Source organism: Chenopodium album, chromosome 17 (assembly GCF_948465745.1).
Source record: "Chenopodium album chromosome 17, dcCheAlbu1.1, whole genome shotgun sequence".
NCBI lineage: Eukaryota > Viridiplantae > Streptophyta > Magnoliopsida > Caryophyllales > Amaranthaceae > Chenopodium > Chenopodium album.
In genome coordinates, this window is record NC_137850.1 from 22,443,072 (window position 1) to 22,464,977 (window position 21,906).

The 21,906-nt window shown below is 36.4% G+C and overlaps 1 long non-coding RNA gene across 1 annotated transcript; it reads left to right on the forward strand.

The window, feature by feature from the left end:
• Window positions 1-18,169: 18,169 nt before the first annotated feature.
• Window positions 18,170-21,321, forward strand: LOC145587679 (uncharacterized). The gene is made up of 2 exons (XR_014101359.1): window positions 18,170-19,283; window positions 21,107-21,321. It is a non-coding gene; the product is annotated as an uncharacterized LOC145587679 (long non-coding RNA).
• Window positions 21,322-21,906: the final 585 nt, after the last annotated feature.

Below are 21,906 nucleotides of genomic sequence, written 5' to 3' on the forward strand. Positions count from 1 at the left end.
AACTTTGTTCTCAGATTTGTTGTGGAAATCATACCCCTTGGTTTCTTTCGTATATCCCACAAAGAAACACTTGTCAGATTTAGGGTGGAGTTTGTCAGAAATTTATCTTTTTACATATGCTTCTCAACCCAAATCTTGAGAAAAGACAACTAACCTTGGAGGTTTCTTCGTCCATAATTCATATGGAGTCTTTTTTACAGCTTTTGACGGAGCACGATTCAATGCTAGTGCTGCGATTAGAACTGCGTGTCCCCAAAAAGAGATAGGAAGATCACTAAGACCCATTGTTGATCATACCATGTCTATCAAGGTTCAATTTCTCCTTTCGGATACTCCGTTCTATTATGGAGTTCCTGGAGGTGTTAATTCTAAAAGAATACCATGTTCTTTCCAGTGGCCATAGAATTCTGCTAAATTCTACTCGGAAACACTATTTCGAGGCTTTTTTCGTTATATCGAAATTTTTTTAAAATCTTTTAACCTTGTTTGTTTAATGGCACATTAATTGTTCATTATATGCATGGCTATTATTATTAACCTACCGCATATATAAGCCTATTTTGAGCATGCTTATTAAGTTATAATTAGTGCTTAAATGGTTGGCTAATTTTTCACAAATAGCAAATTAATTGTTTTGTGTGTGAAAAAGTTTGTGTTTGAAGCTTTCAAGTATTAAAGTTCTAATTTTTAATTATTATAAGTGATGGGAACTTTATATATCTCTAGATTCCATGATTGTTTATTGAAATTTCATGATTTAATCATTTATCCAAGTTGATTAAAATCATAAAGTTTCAAACTTGTGAATGAAATGTAATTAGTCTTCATATTGGAAGATGTAATTTTTTCAAGTATGCAAAAGTTGATGTTGGAATTTTTTGTTGAATGTTTTAGTTCATATTTCAAACTTCTTTTAATTTTGTCAAAACTCATTGTTAGTTTATGTATGGTTAAATTAATTACGAGGTTCACCCTTATCAAATTTGTGGCATCAAGTTAAACAAAAATAATTTAAAGATTGGTTCTTGAAATTGATTTTGGTTATGCACTTGAAATTGAATTTATTTGAGTTAGACTTATTTTATTTTTCAATTTTTTCCCATAATTAGTTCTAAAATTAATTTTGAATTAATCTTATACGTTACACTAAATTGGGATAAAAAATCCCAAGGCAGGAGCACGCAAACCGAAGCACTCCACCCACGCAAATCCCTCGGCCAGCTGGACCACATGTGGCTGCCAAGGGTTGTGGGATGGTGCCTCGGCTGGGCGCTACTCGAGCCTTGTGTGCGGGGCATGTGCATGCTTGATGCCGCATTGGTGCATAGGGGTGTGCGGGGATAGCCATGGCGCAGTAGCAGCTGGGGCCGTGGCGCGCAGCATGGTGCAGGCTACCAAGTAACTCCCAACAGCGCCTCGACACGTATGGTGTGCGAGATGCTTACCTACGAGGGCTCGGGCTGTTTGCCTTGGCTAACCCGAACCACCTAAATTCTCTTGATTTATTTTGCGTTTTGCCGATTTAATTATTTTAATTGTGTTTAAATTATTTTAATTAAAAATGGAGGCTAGGCCTCGGGTTATGAGCGGCATTTACAAAATTTTATTTGGCAAAATTATGGATTTTCCGGCTTAATTAATCTAATTAATTAAGATGGATGCGGAATTTAGTGGGAGATTCATTGTTTATTGCGTTTAATCACATAATTGATTAACAACTTTGACTAGTTTTATTTAGGCGCGTTAACCGGATTAACTACCTAAATTAGTTACTAGTTTACGCGTAATGTTGCATTGTTACTTGTTTTTCGTTGTAAAATGCGTGGGCCATTCAAATATAGTAAATGGATGAATGGAATGTATATTCTCTCACTGGTTTTATAAAAATGGTAACTAGTGGGGCCCGATTAGGATAGAAAATACGGACTGTGATCCGTTATGTATTTTTGTAAATCTAAATACGGTCTACAAACCGTTGCGTATTTTTGTACCTTAATATTTATATTAATCCTAGTGGTAGTTTCTAGTAATTGCATAATGATGGTGATGTCTTGAAGATGGCATTTCTTTGAAGACGAAGCCTTAAAGTTGCAATGAAGACCCTTGAAGACTTGAAGATTTCAAGGTGTCATTCTAGTTGCCAAATGCATCTTTTTCTTATGCTTTCGATATATATATTTATGCTTAATTATATATGAATGATATGTTAGACGCATGTTTAGGATTTCGAATGTTTTGATGATTAATTAAGTTCGATTAAATCAACCAACATAGAAACATTAGGTCCCTAAAATATTGAGTCAAATTTGTCATTCCAAAATAACACTTACGAACTAATAAGAATAGTGATGGGCTACGCCAAAGCAAGGCATCACTACTTTCCTAGGAACGTAAGGTATACAGGGTATACATGTTGATTTTGGTTAAACTCAACGATATCAGTAAGGAGTCCTTAGATGTCGTGGCAATGGAGATAAATGTCATAAAGCATTAGATGCGACGTATTATTGAACCAAGAATAGCTTAGAGCTATTAGCAATGTTTTGCTTACCTTAGAATAATAAGTGTTAAGATAAGCCAAAGCATGCTTAATCACTCATTGATTCTTTGGATCTTGGAATCGTTTTATTATCGCCAAATGGGGACAAATTTAATGTGTAGATAAAACGATTAATAAGCTTGAAAATTGCATGAATGCTTTAAATTTCAAACTTATTGTTTCTTGAATGGTTTTTCATTTCAAATTCTTTCAATTGTAGTGGGCTAAATTTTCTTGATTGGCAAAGGAACTTGCATATAGTTCTCATGCAAGAGCAAAAGGAATACGTCCTTGATGAGGAAATGCCTGAGACTCTCAATAAGGAAGTCACTCAGGCTGCTCTAAATCGATGGCAAACTGCCAATCGGGATGTCAAATGCGTCATGTTGGCCACAATGTCTCCCGACCTTCAAAAGACTTTCTTTGAGAAGGAGACAACCTTTGAGATCATTTATGAACTTCAGAATATGTTCCAAGAGAAGGCCCGAACTGAGAGGTTCGAACCCCACAGGCAGATCCTTGAGAGAAAGCTCGAGAAAGGAGAGCCAGTCATCCCACATGTACTTAAAATGATCGGTTTATTTAACAACATGGAAAAGCTTGATGCGGGGTATTTAACCAAGATGGAAATAGACATCATTCTCCATTCACTGCACAAAGGCTATGATCAGTTTAAGATGAACTATAATATGCACAACATGGAGAAAACTCTCACCGAGCTTCATGGTATGTTGAAGCAAGCCTAGCAAACGCTCAAGGATGAGGGGAAGCATGATATGCTTATAGTTAAGAAGGGCAAGTCGTTCAAGTGCTCGGGCAAGAAGAAGAAAGGCTTTAAGGGGAAGGGTAAGAAGACCTTTCCGCCTAAGTCAAAAGCTACCAAGGACCACAATTCGGACAAGAAGGTAACCTCTTATAAATCTAATTCCGGATGTTTCTACTGCAAGAAGAAAGGACATTGGAAGAGAGATTGCCTTAAATTCAAGGAAGGTAAAAAGAACGGAACCGTTGTTTCTGGATCAGGTATTTTCGTTATAGACTTAATCTTCGCCAGCACATAATCATGGGTATTAGATATCGGATGTGGCTCACACCTTTGTTCCAATTCTCAGGGACTAAGGAGAACTAGAAGGCTAAGGAAAGGAGAGGTTAAACTCCGGGTCGGCAATGGAGCCAGAATTGCAGCTGTCTCCGTGGGAACTCTCAGTTTGTCTTTGCCCTCCAGGCCTGTTTTAGAACTTGAAAACTGTTATCTTGTTCCAAACGTTACCAAAAACATCGTTTCAATTTCAGCGTTGGATGCCAAAGGATTTGAATTTCGAGTAAAGGACAATGTTTGTTCATTTTATCTTAATAATGTTTTTTATGGTACGGCACATTCTGAAAATGGTCCTTATGTGCTTTCTTTAAACAAACATGTTTATAATGTTAATGATACCACCAAAAAAACCTAAGACCGTTGAGTCTAATCAGACATACTTGTGGCATTGTCATCTTGGCCACATTAACATCAAGCGCATCAAGAAACTTCTTCACGGAGGTATTCTTGACTCATTTGATTTACAATCATTTGATAATTTGCGAAGGATGCTTGTTAGGCAAGATGATAAAGCATCCAATCTCCAAGTTGGGAGAAAGGGCAAGTGACTTATTAGGCCTAATACAGACCGATGTATGTGAACCAATGAGTACACCCGCGAGGAATGGTTATCGATATTTCATCCCTTCACGGACGACTATAGTAGATATGGATATGTCTACCTTATGTCGAACAAATCTGAATCATTTGATAAATTCAAAGAATTTTAGAGTGCAGTTGAAAACCAACGTGGCAAGAAAATCAAAGCACTTCGATCGGATCGAGGTGATGAATATTTGAGCCATGAATTCGATGACCACTTGAAAGAACATGGTATTCTTTTAGAATTGACACCTCTAGGAACTCTACAATGGAACGGAGTATCCGAAAGGAGAAATCGAACCTTGCTAGACATGGTACGATCAACAATCGGTCTTAGTGATCTTTCTATCTCTTTTTGGGGACACGCACTTCTAACCACTAACACTAAACCGTGCTCCGTCAAAAGCTGTCAAAAAAACTCCATATGAATTATGGACGAAGAAACCTCCACGGTTGTCTTTTCTAAAGATTTGGTGATGCGAAGCATATGTCAAAAGATTAATTTCTAACAAACTTCACCCTAAATCTGACAAGTGTTTCTTTGTAGGATATCCAAAACAAAACCAAGGGGTATTACTTCTACAAAAAATCTGAGAACAAATTATTAGTTGCTCGCGATGGTGTCTTTTTGGAGAAGGAACACCTTTCTATAATGACAAGTGGGAGGAAAATCGAACTCGATGAAGTTCGAGAGGACGAGCAACAAAGTCAAATTGACAGTCAAAATGCTCAAACAGCATCTGTTAACATTGTTCAAACCATGCAAAGTCAAACCGACAATGCAAATGCTTAATCCATTACCCTACGTAGGTTGCAAAGGCCAAGGTCTCAACTAGATAGATATCTCGGTGTTGTATTAACCGAGAACCAAGACATCCTTGTCATGGATGGAGTGAGCTGGCAAACTACAAGCAAGCTATGACGAGCCCCGACTACGCTAAATGGCAAGAAGCCATGAAATTTGAGATGGACTTCATGTTTGAAAATCAAGTATGGGACTTGGTTTATTTGCCCGAAGGTTACACACCTATCGATTGCAAATGGATTTTCAAGATGAAAACCGACAAAGATGGAAATGTATTTATATACAAAGCTAGACTGATAGAAAAAGGTTACAGGAAAATTCACGGCGTTGATTATGATGAAACCTTTTCTCCAGTTGCAATGCTTAAGTCCGTCCGGATTATCCAAGAAATTGTTGCTTATTATGATTACGAAATATGGCAGATTGATGTCAAAACCGCCTTCCTAAATGGAATTTTGGAAGAAACTATGTATATGACACAGTCTGAAGGTTTTGTTGATCCAAGCAATGCTAGGAAGGTATGCAAGCTTAAGAAATCCATTTATGGGTTGAAGCAAGCAAGCAAAAGTTGGAATCTGCGATTCGATGAAGCCATAAGCAAATTTAGTTTTATCAAGAATCAAGATCAGTCTTGTGTTTACAAGAAGGTAAGTAGGAGTGACATCGCTTTCCTCGTCTTGCATGTAAATGACATATTGCTGATTGGAAACAACATTCCAATGTTAGAGTCTGTAAAGGCCTAGCTTGGAAAATGTTTTCAATGAAAGACTTGGGAGAGGCATAGTATATATTGGGCATCAAGATATATAGGGATAGATCAAAGAGGATGATTGGATTGAGCCAAAATACTTATATCGATATGGTACTAGCACGATTCAATGTGCAGGACGCCAAGAGAGGTCACCTACCCATGTCACATGGCATAACCCTAAGCAAGAAGCAGTGTCCTAAAACACCTGATGAGCAAGAAAGGATGAATCAGATTCCATATGCTTCGCTTATTGGATCGATCATGTATGGCATGATATGTACTAGGCCATATGTATCATATGCTTTAAGTGCTACGAGCCGATACCAATCAGATCCAAGAGAGGTGTATTGGACTGCGACCAAGAATATCCTAAAGTACTTGAAAAGGAATTAGGATAAATTCCTGGTCTATGGTCAAAGTAATGAATTGGTTGTTGAAGGTTACACCGACGCAAACTTATAGATAAACAGAGACGACTTCAAGTCGCACTCAGGATACATATTCTGTCTAAATGGAGGAGCATTTAGTTGGAAGAGTGCTAAGCAAAGCACGACTGTAGATTTTATAACTAAAGCCTAATACTTGGCAGCTTCTTAAGCAGCTAAGGAGGCAGTTTGGATTCGCATGAAAGTTCGTTGGTGAACTTGATGTTGTACCCTCCATCAAGGGTCCAATAGACCACTATTGTGACAACAATGGAGCTATTGCTCAGGCTAGAGAGCCAAGGGAACATCAGAAGGTCACATGTCAAGAGGCGATTTCACATGATAAGGGAATGGAAGTCCGAAGGTGAAATCCGAATTTGTAAGATTGGAACAAACAACAATTTAGCCGATCCTCTCACTAAACCTTTGCCTCCAGTGAAACACAACAAGCATTTTGAGGCAATGGGAATCAGGCATGTTTGGGATTGGCTTTTATTTCCCTAGTTATGTGTTTTAATTAATTTTGGATATTTAAATGTAAAACACTATGTTGAACCATTCAATTTTTGGAGTAATTCAAATTTTATGGAATTTTTATCACTCTATTTCTATTTAATTGTGGTTTAGAATTAAATAATGAGTCCATTCGATTTTAAGAATATTCAAAATAGGGTATCAAGATAATGTCTTGGATAAAGAAACACCTATTAAGTGAACGTTGAATATTATAATCGAAAATTATCCATAATCAAGGTCATTTAATGTTGGACGATTAATGACCACTTGAGATTAGTGTGTAGTATGATTTATAGCACCGTTTCTTGTGCTACAAGTACATGATTGTCATAAATCATTTGCACGGGTATTGGTTTTGAACCATATTGGATAGACCTATGATAATAATTTAAGAGATTAAAAATCATCATAAGTATATTTCTCATTATGAGTATCGGAACCTTTTTCCTCGACCATGAGTATTGCAAGTTCTCTTGTTTGAGTACTAGTTTGTTTTGATCTCTGTCAAACGTCTGCTATACATGGGGATTATAAAGGCAACACTCAGGCAACTAGGTCCTCTTAGTAAGAGAAGCCTACAGTACAAGACTGGGAATGTCCCCCTATTGAATAAATATGGAACATGTCTTAGTTGTTTACAAGGCCTCTCGATGAACGAGATTGTGAAATCATCTGTTTGTTGACAGTCGGACTCGGATATCGAGAAACACTTCTGGATGTAATAAGGATGACGAATAATCTTACCTTATAGTTCATGAAGAGACATTAAGTGATAGGAAATAGCTATACACAAAAGTCGCACTTGTCCGGAAGGGCAAGTGGGAGATTGATAGGAATAGTATCCTTCGAACAAGTGTATTATTCCGATAGAGGGTTTAGAATTATTAGAAAGTTAATTATTCAACATGTGCGCAAGGCAAGGCTTGGCTACTGCAGCCAAGCGCACATGCTAGGGGTAGCTAGCAGCCAACTCGCATCATCGCAGGCAAGGCCAGCCGCAACGCGTGCTGGGCCTTGCGCACATGGATGTGGTATGTTGGGCCAAGCCTAGCACAAGCACAGCAGCAGCATCACAAGCACGCAATGTGTACGGGCTACATGTTGTGCATGCTGGCGCGCTGCCGCTAGGCCGTTCCCGCACTCGCACACGCTGGAAGGCCCAGCCAAGCACCAAGCCGCCAGCATGGCGCACCTTGATTCCTAAGGCTGGGTGCCGCGTGGCAGCTTGTGGTTGGGGCTGGTTTCCTTGAGGGAAGCTTGGGGAACAAGGAGGTCTTGTGGTCGTCAAATCACCTACCTCTTCACTCTTGTTATGCCACTTGTTGATTCTTGATTGTTTTGCCTTTTTCTTTTAATTTTTGATTTAAATTAAAATAGAAAAAGGGATTTTACCAACTCTCCTAGGTTGATGGGAGAGAGGAATGTTCATGGGATTTTCTTTATAAATACCAAGTTTTGCGATTTGGGAAAATCCACTTTTGAGTTGTGAGCTTGAAAGGATCACCAAAAGCGTGAACACTTTCGCTCATAATACTATAAGTTCTTTAGGTCTAGCCCAAGCTAAGCTTCGAGGTAGGGGTTGTACAAGTCATGCTTGTTGGTGGACTTCGTACAAGGTTCTCGCATTTGCGAAACTCGAGTAGCTTTTCAAGTACGTGCTCTTTAAGGAGCGAAGCACGTTACAAGGGTAACATCGTCTTTCTGTTCTCTTGTTAATTATGTTATTAATTATGATACTTAATATGCTTGTGTTTAGTTGCATTTATTTATGTGCGGGTCTTTGGGTCGGGTTTTGTTTTCGCTTGGCGTTGGACATCACGAAACCCAACACTCCATTGAACAATTTCGAAGAGTTTTTCGGAGTTCTTCTTCCGATTCCTTGAAATTGGTCAAATTTAGACAAAATGCCAATTTCTCCGGGAGTTCGGGCACATGTAGTTGTTGTCGGTATTAGTTGAAGACATGGTTCTATAATTAAAAGAATTTGAAATGAAAAACCATTCATGAAACATTAAGTTTGAATATTTAAAACATTCATGCAATTTTCAAGCTTATTAAGCGTTTTTATCCACACATTAAAATTGTCTCCATTTAGCGAGAATAAAACGATTCCAAGATCCAAAGAATCAATGAGTGATTAGGCATGCTTTAGCTTGTCCTAACACTTAGGCTCCATTCTTTAGAGCTACTCTGCTCTACTCTGCTGAGCCCTGCTCTGCTCAGATCAAATCTACTCTGCTCTGCTCAGATCAAATCTGCTCTACTCTGCTCTACTCAAAAGAAATCTGCTCTACTCTATTTTTAAATAATAACAATAATAATAATTAATATTCAATAACAATAAGTAATATTGTATTTGGTGATAATAATTTATTATTTTAAATAATTATAATAATTATTAATATTAAAAATAATTATAATAATTATTAATATTAAAAATAATTATAATAATTCTTAATATTGATAATAATTAATATTTATCATTCATAATAATAATTAATAATAATAATTATCAATAATAATAATTAATAATTCAAAATATTAAGAATAAAAATTTAATAATATTATTAATTAATAATTTCTAATAATTATAACAATTATTTCAAAAAAAAAATTAATAATAATAAAAAATAATAACAATATATGATTAATTCTAAATAAATATTTGAACTAATTTTGGGAAAAAAGAAAAAAATAAAATAAGTCTAACTTAAATAAATTCAATTTCAACTGCATAACCAAAAATTAATTTCAAGAACCAATTGTCAAATAATTTTGGTTTAACTTGATGCCACAAATTGATAAGAGCTAACCTCATAATTAATTTAACCACACATAAATTAACAATGAGTTTTGACAAAACGAAAAGAAGTTGGAAACATGAATTCAAACATTCAATAAAATTCCAACATCAACTTATGCATACTTGAAAAAATTACATCTTCCAATATGAAGACTAATTATATTTCATTCACAAATTTGAAACTTTATGACTTTAATCAACTTGGATAAATGATTAAATCAAGAAATTTCAATAAACAATCACGGAATCTAGTAATATATAAAGTTCCCATCACTTAAAATAATTAATGATTAGAACTTTAATACTTGAAAGCTTCAAACATAAACTTTTTCACACACAAAGCAATTAATTTGCAATTTGTGAAAAATTAACCAACCATTTAAGCACTAATTATAACTTAATAAACATGCTCAAAATAGGCTTATATATACAGTAGGTTAATTATAATAACCATACATATAATAAACAATTAATATGCCATTAAACAAACAAGGTTTAAAGATTTAAAATTTTTCAATAAAACAAAAAAAGCCTCGAAAACAGTGTTTCCGAACAGAATTTGGCTTTTGGATAACCCTGAAAGAATTAAAAGTGTTCTAGAATCATGTTTCACCCAAAATTCACTAGTCTTAGGCCGAAATCTGGGTTCTAGAGCCAAACTTCGATTAAAAATCGAGATTAAAATAAACAAAACGAGCTTCTAATCTAATTAGCAAGCATAACCAGAATTTTAAGCCATTTTAAATCACCTTGAAAAATAGTTACAAAAATTTGAATGAGCGAGGCTCCGATACCGCTGTTGGGTTTCGTTGATGAATGTCATTTATGGCACTCATTTGGCCTCTTTTAGGATGAATTTTCATAGTTTTTATGTCTCTTTTATCTCCTTTTCTTAAGTTTTATTTGATATTTCTCTACTTTGTGTTTTCTTTAGTTGTTTTCCCATTTTCTTGCATTTCTTGGTTTATTTTGCTTTTTCTCTTTTATTTGTTTGCCTTTCTTGAATTTCAGGGAATTGGTAAGGATCCAAATGACCTTCTTTATGAGGCATGGGAGAGGTATAAGGAATACCAAAGAGAGTGTCCACACCATGAGATTCCTACCTATCAAATCATCCAAATATTCTATGGAGGTCTAAGCCCTCGAGGAAAATCTTGCCTTGATGCGGGAGCCGGAGGACTAATAATGAACAAGACGGAGGAGGAAGTGGTGGACGTCATTGAAGATGTAGTGAGGCATTATATGGATTGGCAAGATGATGAGCGTGAAACAACAAGCAAAAGTGGTGGTTCGGTGTACTCGGTTGATCACATCAATGCCATCAACAACTTGTCTTCACAAATTTCGGAATTAGGGAAGGAAATGACCTCTATCAAAGCCAAACTTGAGAGTGCCTCATCTCAAGCACCGATTCATCCCTCCCAAAATAAGGGGAGAGGTACATTTCCTAACTCAAATCCCCTTCTCCCTTCTAGCAACATGTCTAATGGTTATATGATTTGTGATTTGTGTGATTCATATGACCATGATGCTTTAAATTGTCCTAATGCTTCTTTTGATGGATGTGATGATTATGTTGGCAATGAGATTGAACATGTGAACTATGTGTCTAATAACAATGTTGGACCTAGATTTGATAATCAAAGAAATAATAGGAATAGGAACTATCATAATGGGAATTTTGATAATTATAACCACAATGGGGGTTATAGAAACCAAGGAAACCAAGGTTTTTGAGGAAACTATAACCACCATGGTTATGGTGGTCAAAACCAAGGGCAAGGATATGAGAACCATAATCAAAATTATGGTAATCATAACCAAAGTGGCCAAAATCAAGGTCGGGGCAATTGGAGTAACCAAAATCGGGGCAATTTTCAAAATAACAATCAAAGGGGTCCCCCACCCAGTTTCACTTCTAAGGCTCAAGGTCAAAATGATAGCTCTTATGCCCAATCATATCCTTCTAGAGGTAGTTTGGAGGATGTCGTTGAAAACCAAATCAAGGTGTTGAACACTTACATGTCATCTAGTGATAAGAAGTTTAATGACATGATGGCTCATAGTAAGATGTTGGAGAATCAAATTTCTCAATTGGCAAATGTTTTGAAAGAGCATGCTAGCCCTTCTTCCCTACCATCTCAAGGTTTAGATCCTAAGAGACCAATTAATGCCATAGTGACAAGAAGTGGTAGGATTCTCGAGAATATAGAGCCTAAGAAGAGTGAGGCTAAGGAGAGTCCTAAGAAAGTTTTGGTTGAAGATGAGGAAGGAAAAAGCTCTTTGAGTGAGGATGTAGGTGAGAAACCAATCGAAAAAGAAAAGGAGAAAGTAAGAGAAGTTATCAAACCTAAGCTCCTATATCCCCAAAAGTTCAATAGGCACAAACTAGATGAACAATTTGGCAAATTCATAGAGATACTTAGGCAACTTCATCTCACCCTTCCATTTACCAATGTCATTGACCAAATGTCAAATTATGCAAAATTCCTTAAGGACGTCTTGAGTGGAAAAAGAACTTGTGATATGGCGAAAACGGTTAGCTTGATTGAGAATTGTAGTGCAATCATTATGAACAAGATGCCGCCCAAGTTGAAGGATCCCGAAAACTTTTCTATCCCTTGTGCTATTTATAAGATGCAAATTGATAATGCCTTGTGTGACTTAGGAGCTAGTGTTAGCCTAATGTCATATTCGGTTTTATCAAAGACTTGAGTTAGGAGAACTTTCACCTACCAACATTACCTTGCAACTAGTCGATAGATCAATTAAGATTCCAAAAGGTAAGGTAGAAGATGTTCCTTTGAGGGTAGGAAAGTTTGTAATTTTGGCTGTTTTTTGTGTTCTTGGAATGGATGACGATTTCAATATTCCTATTATACTTCATAGACCTTTTCTTGATACCTCGGGTGACATGATTGATGTTAAAAGTGCTAAGATTTCTCTCAAAGTTGGAGAAGAAGTCATTGAATTTGATTTGAATGAAAGCATGAAATATCCTTCTTCTTCACTTGAAAATTGCATGAGAGTTGAAATCTTAGATGATATTGTGAATTCTATGCATGAGCACTTGCTCACTTCTAATGATCCACTTGAGTGTGTTTTGTTGAATAAGGAAAAGATAGGTGAGCATGGCAAGGAAATGGCTTTCTTTGAAAGAGTCATTGATGAGAGCATGAAAGAGAGTGATGATCACATTTGCATGGGAATTTCATGTCAAGATGCATTGCAAGTGGCCTCAACCAAGGAAGGTAAAGGTGTTCCAATTGTAGAGCTCAAACCTCTACCATCACACCTTAGGTATGAATTCTTAGGCCCCAATTCTACTTATTTTGTCATTGTTAGCTCCTCCTTGAGTGAGAGTCAAGCTCAAGTGTTATGTGGTGTTTTAAGAAAGCACCAAGGTGCTTTGGGTTATACAATTGATGACCTCAAAGGTATAAGCCCGGCTTTATGTTCACACCATATCACTCTTAAGGAGGGCGCCCTACCTAGCATTGAAAGGCAACGAAAGCTACACCCTCAAATGGGGGAGGTGGTTAAGAAGAAAATTACTAAGCTATTGGATGCGGGTATCATAGTCCCCATCTCTAGCTTTAGATGGGTTTCCCCGGTCCACGTTGTCCCAAAGAAATGAGGTATGACCGTTGTAGAGAACGAGAGAGGTGAGCTCATTCCTACAAGGATGGTCACAGGATGGCGAATGTGTATAGACTATCGACGTCTAAACACATCCACCAAAAAGGATCATTTTTCCCTTCCTTTCATTGATCAAATGCTTAAAAGACTAACAAGGCACAAGTATTATTGTTTTCTTGATGGATATTCCGGGTTTTTCCAAATTCCTATTCACCCGGATGACCAAGAGAAAAATACTTTTACTTGTCCATATGGAACTTTTGCCTATAGGAGAATGCCATTTGGGCTTTGCAACGCCCTCGCTACCTTCCAAAGATGTATGATGAGCATATTTAGAGATATGTTAGAAGAAGAAATGGAGGTGTTCATGAATGATTTTTCGGTAGGTGGTGTTTCATTTGAGGCGTGCCTTGAGAATTTTAAGAAATGTTTGGCTCGATGTGAGAAGGTGAATTTGGTTTTGAATTGGGAGAAATGTCATTTCATGGTTGAGGAGGTCATTGTCCTTGGTCACAAGATCTCTCACAAGGGTATAGAGGTGGACAAGGCAAAGATTAAAGTGATTGAAAAGCTTCCACCTACGGTAAATGTGAAAGGAGTGAGATCTTTCTTAGGGCATGCCGGGTCCTATAGAAGATTTATCAAGGATTTATCTCTTATTGCAAAACCTCTTAATGATCTTCTTCAAAAAGATATCGTATTTGTGTTTGATGATAGATGCTTGGAGGCTTTTAACAAGTTGAAAAAAGCTTTGATCTCTACTCCCATTGTCCAAGCCCCGAGATGGGATTTGCCTTTTGAATTGATGTGCGATGCTAGTAACATGGCCATTGGGGGAGTTTTAGATCAAAGGGTGGATAAGAAGCTCCATGTCATCTACTACATGTCAAAAACCCTTAATGGAGCTCAAAGGAACTACACAACAACGGAAAAGGAATTCCTAACAATTGTGCATGCTTTTGAAAAGTTTCGTTGTTACTTGTTAGGTTCTAAGACCATTGTCTTTACGGATCATGCAGATCTCAAATATCACTTTTCCAAAAAGGAATCCAAGCCTAGGTTGATCCGTTGGGTACTCGAGCTTCAAACTTTTGATATAGATATTAGAGATAAAAAAAAGGAGCGAAAAATGTTGTGGCGGACCATCTTTATCGCCTTGAAGATTCCCAAATCCAAGATGATGGTTCTCCAATTGAGGATAGGATTCTTGATTACTCCTTGTATGCCATTAATGTGAAGGAGCTTCCATGGTTTGCCGATTTGGTAAACTACCTTGCATGTGGGGAGTTTCCGCCTTCATTCTCCAAGAATCAAAGAAAGAAGCTCAAGAGAGAGGCTAGACACTATTTGTGGGATGATCCCATCTTGTACAAAAGAGGAGTTGATGGCTTACTAAGGCGTTGTGTTCCAAATGATGAGGTGCCAAGTGTTTTGAAGATGTGCCACTCAGATCCTAGCGGTGGTCACATGGGTGTTTCTAAAACCGCTACTAAGATTCTTCAAAGTAGTTTGTGGTGGCCTCATCTTTTCAAGGATACATGGGGTTTTGTCAAGTCATGTGATCGATGTCAACGTACCGAGAACATCTCAAAGCGCAATGAAATGCCTTAACAACCTATCCTTGAGTTGGAAGTATTTGATGTGTGGGGAATTGATTTCATGGGACCGTTTCCTTCTTCTTATGGGAACCAATACATCCTTGTGGCGGTAGATTATGTGTCGAAATGGGTTGAGGCCATCGCCTCCCCAACAAATGACCACAAGGTGGTGATGAAATTGTTCAAAAAGATCATTTTCCCAAGGTTCGGTGTTCCCAAGGCGGTGATTAGTGACAACGGCTCACATTTTGTGCACAATGCTTTTCGGAAGATGTTGAAAAAGCATGGGGTTCATCACCGTTTTGGCCTTCCTTATCATCCTCAAACAAGTGGACAAGTTGAGGTGTCAAATCGTCAAATCAAGTTAATTCTTGAGAAGACGATTGCTAGAAATAGGAAAGATTGAGCAGACAAGTTGGATGATGCCTTGTGGGCATATCAAACAGCTTTTAAGACTCCTATCGGCACCACTCTATATCGTCTTGTCTACGGCAAATCTTGCCATCTTCCGGTGGAACTTGAGCACCGTGCTCTTTGGGAAATCAAGAATATCAATTTTGATTTAGCAAGTGCGGGAGAGCAAAGGTGGCTAGATCTTAATGAATTAGAGGAGCTTAGACTTGATGCATATGATTGTGCTAGCACCTACAAGGCGCGTTCTAAGGAAGCTCATGACAAGCTTATCGAGAAAAAGGAGTTTTGTGTTGGTGATAAGGTCCTCCTCTACAATTCCAAGATGAAGTTGTTTCCCGGAAAACTCATGTCTATATGGAGTAGTCCTTTCATGGTGCAAGATGTTTTTCCTAATGGAGTTGTGGAAATTTCTTCGATGGGTTCATCATCTCCTTTCACAGTCAATGATCACCAGCTCAAGAAGTATTTCGATGGTGTTTTTGTTGGCCTAGTTCATAGAATGACTCTTTATGATCCACCTTGAGAAAGGGTGGAGAACGTCAAGCTAATGACGTTAAACAAGCGCTTCTCGGGAGGCAACCCGACTTTCTAACACTACTACAAAAAATGGCAAAGAGACCCGTTAAAATATGCCCGAGAGACCACCCCACAACGGGTCTCTATCTCAAGGGTCTGTTTGATAAAGAGACACGTTCCTTAGAGGGGGTTTGTTTGTAAGGACAAAGAGACCCGTCGTTAGTGCTAGCGGGTCTGTTACATACGTTAGGAAATTGATAATTTAGAAGGAAAAAAGACCAGTTATTTGAGATAAGGGGTCTGTTTGGTGGAATCAAATAGACCAGTCATGTCAATTAACGGGTCTCTTTGTTCTTTATTTTTGTAAAAAAAATAGAAATTTGCTTTTGACGTGGTTTGTATTTGAATTTTGAATTTTGAATATTTCATTTTTATGCTCTATACAAATTGGCGGAAAATTAAAAAAATTGTAAGTTACAATACTTCCCCTAAAAGCACTTTATTTAAGACCATATGAAATAGCCTGGGCTAAAAAAAATTGATAAGAAACAAAAGTAGAAAAAAAATATATCAACCAACATAAAATTCAAGCAAAATTAACACAAAAATATTTAAAGTCACTAAAATTTACAACTATAATTACATGAATAAGGCTTGAGTACTACTCCATCTTCTGCAATTTCGACGAGATCTGGTACTCTTGGTCTCTTTGAATCACTGGGTTTAGGAATTTCTGGAAGGATTCATCAGACAATGAAATGAAAAGTGATAAAGCATAAGACTTAAAAACAAAATTGAATTGAGAAATAATTATTTATCAAACAATCATATTAGAAAAATACGAATTCATCAAATAAACACTTACAATTCAATTGCAACTCTATGTTAAAATTAGGTACCCGAAATTCCCACTAAATATTGTCAATTTAGCCAACTCAATGTTGCCCAGATGTGGAATTCGAACTTAGGGTAACTAGAGTAAATAAAAATGGGATTAATAAAGAAAATTATTTGGCAATTAAAAAGAAGGTTAGAGGATGAAATTAAGAATGGGTTTTAAATAGAAATTCAAAAGCTCTCAAAAAAAAAAAAACTACAACAAATCATCACTTGTGCCACGAATTATGCCACGGGAATTCAAAATTCGTGGCATAATTTTATCTAGCCACGGGAAAAATGAATTATATTACAATACGTAAATAAGAAGAATAATTTGTGCCATGGGTATTTATTTCCCGTGGAAAATATATCACTTGTGCCACAAGTAGCTCTTTTCCCGTGGCAAAATTGACATTTTTGCCACGAGTGGTATTTTCCTGTGGCAAACTTTACACCATTGCCACATATAATATTTTTTGCGTGATAAGCGTACAATTTTGCCACGGGTTTAGCTACAACAATGAAATTTTATAGCTTAATTCGCTCATGTCACGACAAATTATTTTTACATGACAATTAAATTGAATATCATGAAGTAGGCATGTTACTTCGTTTTTCTTTACTTCTAAAGTTGAATGTATTTAAAATATCAAAAGCACTAATTGATACAAAATAGAAAATTAAACATAATCCAAATTAGAGGTCAAGTATATTTATATATATGATATATTTCTAAAACAAGCTAGATTAAATTTTCTTTAGATATGGTCTTTTTTTTTTATTTCCACACAACAACGCCAACAAGTGTACTTCCTCCGTATTTTTATAGTTGCAACATTTTCCTAAAATGAAAATGTCACAATAGTTACGAGTACAACACACTATAAAATGAAGGTTTTTATCATTATCTTTATTTAAACCTCATGGTCTACTTGATTATACTCCTAACAGCGTGTTAACCCCATTTTTAAGGTCTAAATTTCTTAAATACCGTGATAAAGTTCTTTAATGTTTCTAAAAACAATAATGTTTTATTAATGACATTTTTATTTTAAAAAAAAAGGATTTTTTAGAAAGTAACACCACAAAAAAGTCACGATTTTGATTATAACACCACCAAAAAAAATTGATTATAACACCACCAAAAAATCGAAAAATTTGATTTCACCACCACCTAGTGGATGCCATCCAAAAAAAACCGTTTATGGACCCCACGAAATACACGTGTCATTTATATAGTGGTTTAAAAAAAATTAAAAAAAAAAAGGAAAAGAAAAACTAAATCCTAAGTCAGCCACCAAGCACACCACCAGCAACCCCTACATCTCACGGCCGACACGACCCTCCACTGCCGCCAAGCAACACCAGCGTTCACTAGGTCACCCCCACCCTCCTTAACCAACCCCGAAAACCCCTATCGACCACCAAACATGGCGATTGACCCCAACCCGCAACCCCCTAAACCCTAGCTAGTCACCACCAAAATTGGCCACTAACAGTTGAAATCAGCCGATTAAGGGCCTGAGTGGTCAAATTCGACCCTAAATTGGCCGATCTCAACTGCGAGTAGCTAGTTTTGTTTTAAAGTGGAAGAAATATGGTGGTGGCTGTCGATTTTAAATGGGGAAAGGAGGAGCGTTTCGGTGGCTTGAGTATGTTGAAGGAGGTTTTCAGTGGTTGGGGGTGTGTTGGAAGAGGGTTTCAGTGGCTGGAGAGATGTTGGAATGGGTTTGAAAGGGTGGGAATTCGATGTCTGTAGTGGCGGTGGTGGTTGCGGGGGTTGCTCGATGCGAATTCATGGTTGATGTTTTTGGAGCTCTAAGGCAAGGCGGAGCTGGGGGTGGTTTTCGGGGAGGGGGACGGGAGGGTTTCGCCGATTTTGGTGGGCAGGGGTACCCGCAACTTGGGATTGTTTGTCAGAGGTGGGGCACATGTGGTGGCGGTAGTGTAATTGGGCTGTGTTTGGTTGTTTAGGGTTGTTTCTTTTTTTTAATTATTTTTTTGTTAAATTAATAGGTTAGTGACATGTGTCTGTTATGGGCCCCACTAACGGATTCTTGGATGGAATCCATTAAGTGGTGGTGAAACAAAATTTTGTGTGTTTTTTTTTTTTTTTTTTTTTTTTTTGTGGTGTTATAATAAAAGTTTTTTTTTTCTTTTTTTTTTTTTTTTTTTTTTTTTTTTTTTTTTGTGTGTGTGGTGTTATAACCAAAATTGTGACTTTTTTGTGGTGTTATTTTCTAAAAAATCCAAAAAAAATTAATCAAAATTATAAAATAAAACCAATTATTCCCTAAAAAAACCAACCAAGTGACCAACCAAGTAAGAGTGTCCTGCTCGGCTTCTTGTGATTTCATTATACAAAAAGAAGACAAGCCTCAAATTCCCGCACTCCCATCTCACTTCTCAATTTCTCATCCACCACGTACAACCGCCACCTCCACCGCGTCGCCCACTTCGTCGATGCCTTCTCCCTGCCACCAACTACTCTGCCTCCTTCATCTTCCCCCACTCACTTCGTCGCCCAGCACTCCATATTCGCTCACGCTTCCTCTTTCAATTCGATGCCTGCCTTTCTCAATTCGCTACCCACGCTTGTCTCCATTGAAGACCTATGACTTCCACCACCAACCGGAGGTATCTACCTCCTTCACCTTCATAGACTTCCACCTAAGCAAGTCAATTCCTTCTTTATCCATTTTCAACATTTGAGCAAGGTTAGGGTTTTCTTTTTACCAATTATTAGTATCTTTAATCTTCTACAATTACTTATCTCTCTCCTCTTTTGTTATGGCTAGTTTTTCTCCAGTTTAATTAAATTGTTTTTGTTATTTGTATTGTATTCAATTGATTTCGTGGAATTTGGGTTTAGGTTTGTGTTTGGGGATTCTTAATTCTTGTGTTTATGGGTGAGTTATTGATATTTATTAAATATATATATGCATTATGGGAAAAATTTTAGGTCTAAATTGCTCAGTTATGTAATGATGGTGGTAAATTGTTATTTTTCATGTTTATTATGTGATTTTTGTGTGGTAGTATAAATTTGGTGCTGTTGGGGTTCTCCTTTAATTTGGACAGTGAATTATTAGTCATGTAATTGTTTTAAAGATTGAGAGGTGCATTTGATTTCATTTGTTAGAAGGAGTTGATTCAAGTATAAATATTGCAATCAAAATGCTGTCATTTTTTTCTACGAGTTTGTATGTATTTGGTCCTTATGACATTAGTTTAGAGTTTTAGACTTAGATTTTAGGTGCAAATTTTTTAAATAAGGTTGTTCTCGTGGCACAAATTTTAAATTTGTTCCACGATTTTTAAATAAGGTTTTTCTTGTGGCTCGAATCATTTTGCTTCAGATGCGAATATATATATGCAATTTAATACGAGGAATTGTCCTTGCCAAAAGTAACAATATCTTCTGCCTGCTGCTGTAATACAATGTTAATGTGATAGAATGCTAACACTTAGGTGTATTCTTTCTGCTCTTATGAGAAAACTTAGGGTCAAATGCAACCTCGAGTTATTTCCCACCTCTTAATACTCAAATTAGAATACATTAGCTAACAAATGTTTTTTTTTTTAGAACTCTACATATATACGCTAACCTGATAATAATATATATTAAGGTAAAAGTCAACTCATATGACATAGGTTTATTAGAGACATAATTATAGATAATAAATCATGTAAAATCCATTTCCTAGATGGGACTTTTGTTAACCTGTATAGACATACATAAATCTTGAATGTAGTTTACCAAAAGTAGCCAATTTACAATAACGTTTGATAATCAGACCCATTTTATTGTGAAGGGAATTGCCACTGATAATCAAAGTTCGACCACCAAAAGTAGCTAATTTACTTGTGTTTTACTGTGTACATTTTTCATATATGCTTCGATGACAACTATTATCAAGTAGAATTACCTTGCCTTAAACTATAATTATAGAGGGGGACTAGCTTCATAAGATCGATATATCACTTGGCAGTCCTGCAAAATCAACTTAACTATTAACATTAACTACATGACAAAGGAAACTAGTTAGACTTTGCTACTTGTTCAAAGATTGAAATTATAGTATAAAGCCTATCAGTTTGGCTCATGTCATGGGATGTGACAAAATTTTACACTAGTTGTCACTGGCCTACTAAAACTCTCCTCCTTTATCCAGGCTTGGGACTAGCGGGTGGAGTAAATTCGACATAGTATAAAGCCAATAGATTAAAAAATTTGATGTAACTTCGACATAGTTATTACAAAGTTATTATTATTTGAAAGAATAAAAAAAAAAAAGAACAAATACTTTGTTGCTGCATTGCTTCAACTGTTTGTGACTATTTAGAGGCATTATATATAAAGCAACATTTTGATTTGGTTTACTCTAATTTTTCTACTTTTGCGGATACATCTTGGTATTATTTGTAAATTTGCATAGGCCATTCGTTTAGAAGTGAATGGCTGCAAGTTTTTTTTTTTTTTTCCATTTTGGTGTATCAATTGACCACTCATTATTATATATTTTTTTTATTGATGCAGGTTAGGGTTCAAATTATGGGGTTTGCAATCAACAGAGGAAAGATTATCTTATTGACAGTATTGATGAGTTTGTTTTTCTCCTTTTTAGTGTTATTTTGTTTGGTTAAGTGAATAGCTAGTCTTGGAGCAATCAATGTTGACCGGATATAGTATGAGGACTTTTTTTTCACATTGAAGTAGATTGAATAAAATATATACCTGATGAGTTTTGTTTAGTTAATGGGCTTGTGATGATTCTACTTTTGTTGTTATCTGTAGCCTTCTCTTAGTAGTTTCCAGTTTCCACTTTTGCCTATTGTGCTGCTGCTTGCGGAAGTCACTGAGACTCTAACTTTTACTTTTCTTTTGCCAATAGTCAAGTAAATCTAATGCATGTCTCTACCTAGTTTTTAAAATTTTTTGTTTATGTTTTTCAATTTAATATTTGCTATTTTGGGCTTATCTATCTGATCAATGAGTTTTGGGTGATGTTATATATTGGTGAATGTCTTTTTGTCTTATGTGTTTTTTCACCATGTTTCATGAGTTCGTTTTTCCCTTTCACTGCTGGAATTGTTTGCAATGCATTCAGAGTTAGAGAATACTTTGCCACTGAAATACCAAAACAGCATTATAAGTTGTAACTAAAAAAAAAAAAAAAAAACCTCACAATTATCTTTAGGCTGGAAGCCTGGAATTGAATACTGTAATTAGATTTTATAGCTTTAGTGACGAATTGTAATGGCTGACGTAGTAATGTAATGAATTTTGTGTGATACTAAAATAAGTTATGTAAATTGGGGAAATATATTTCACATTGA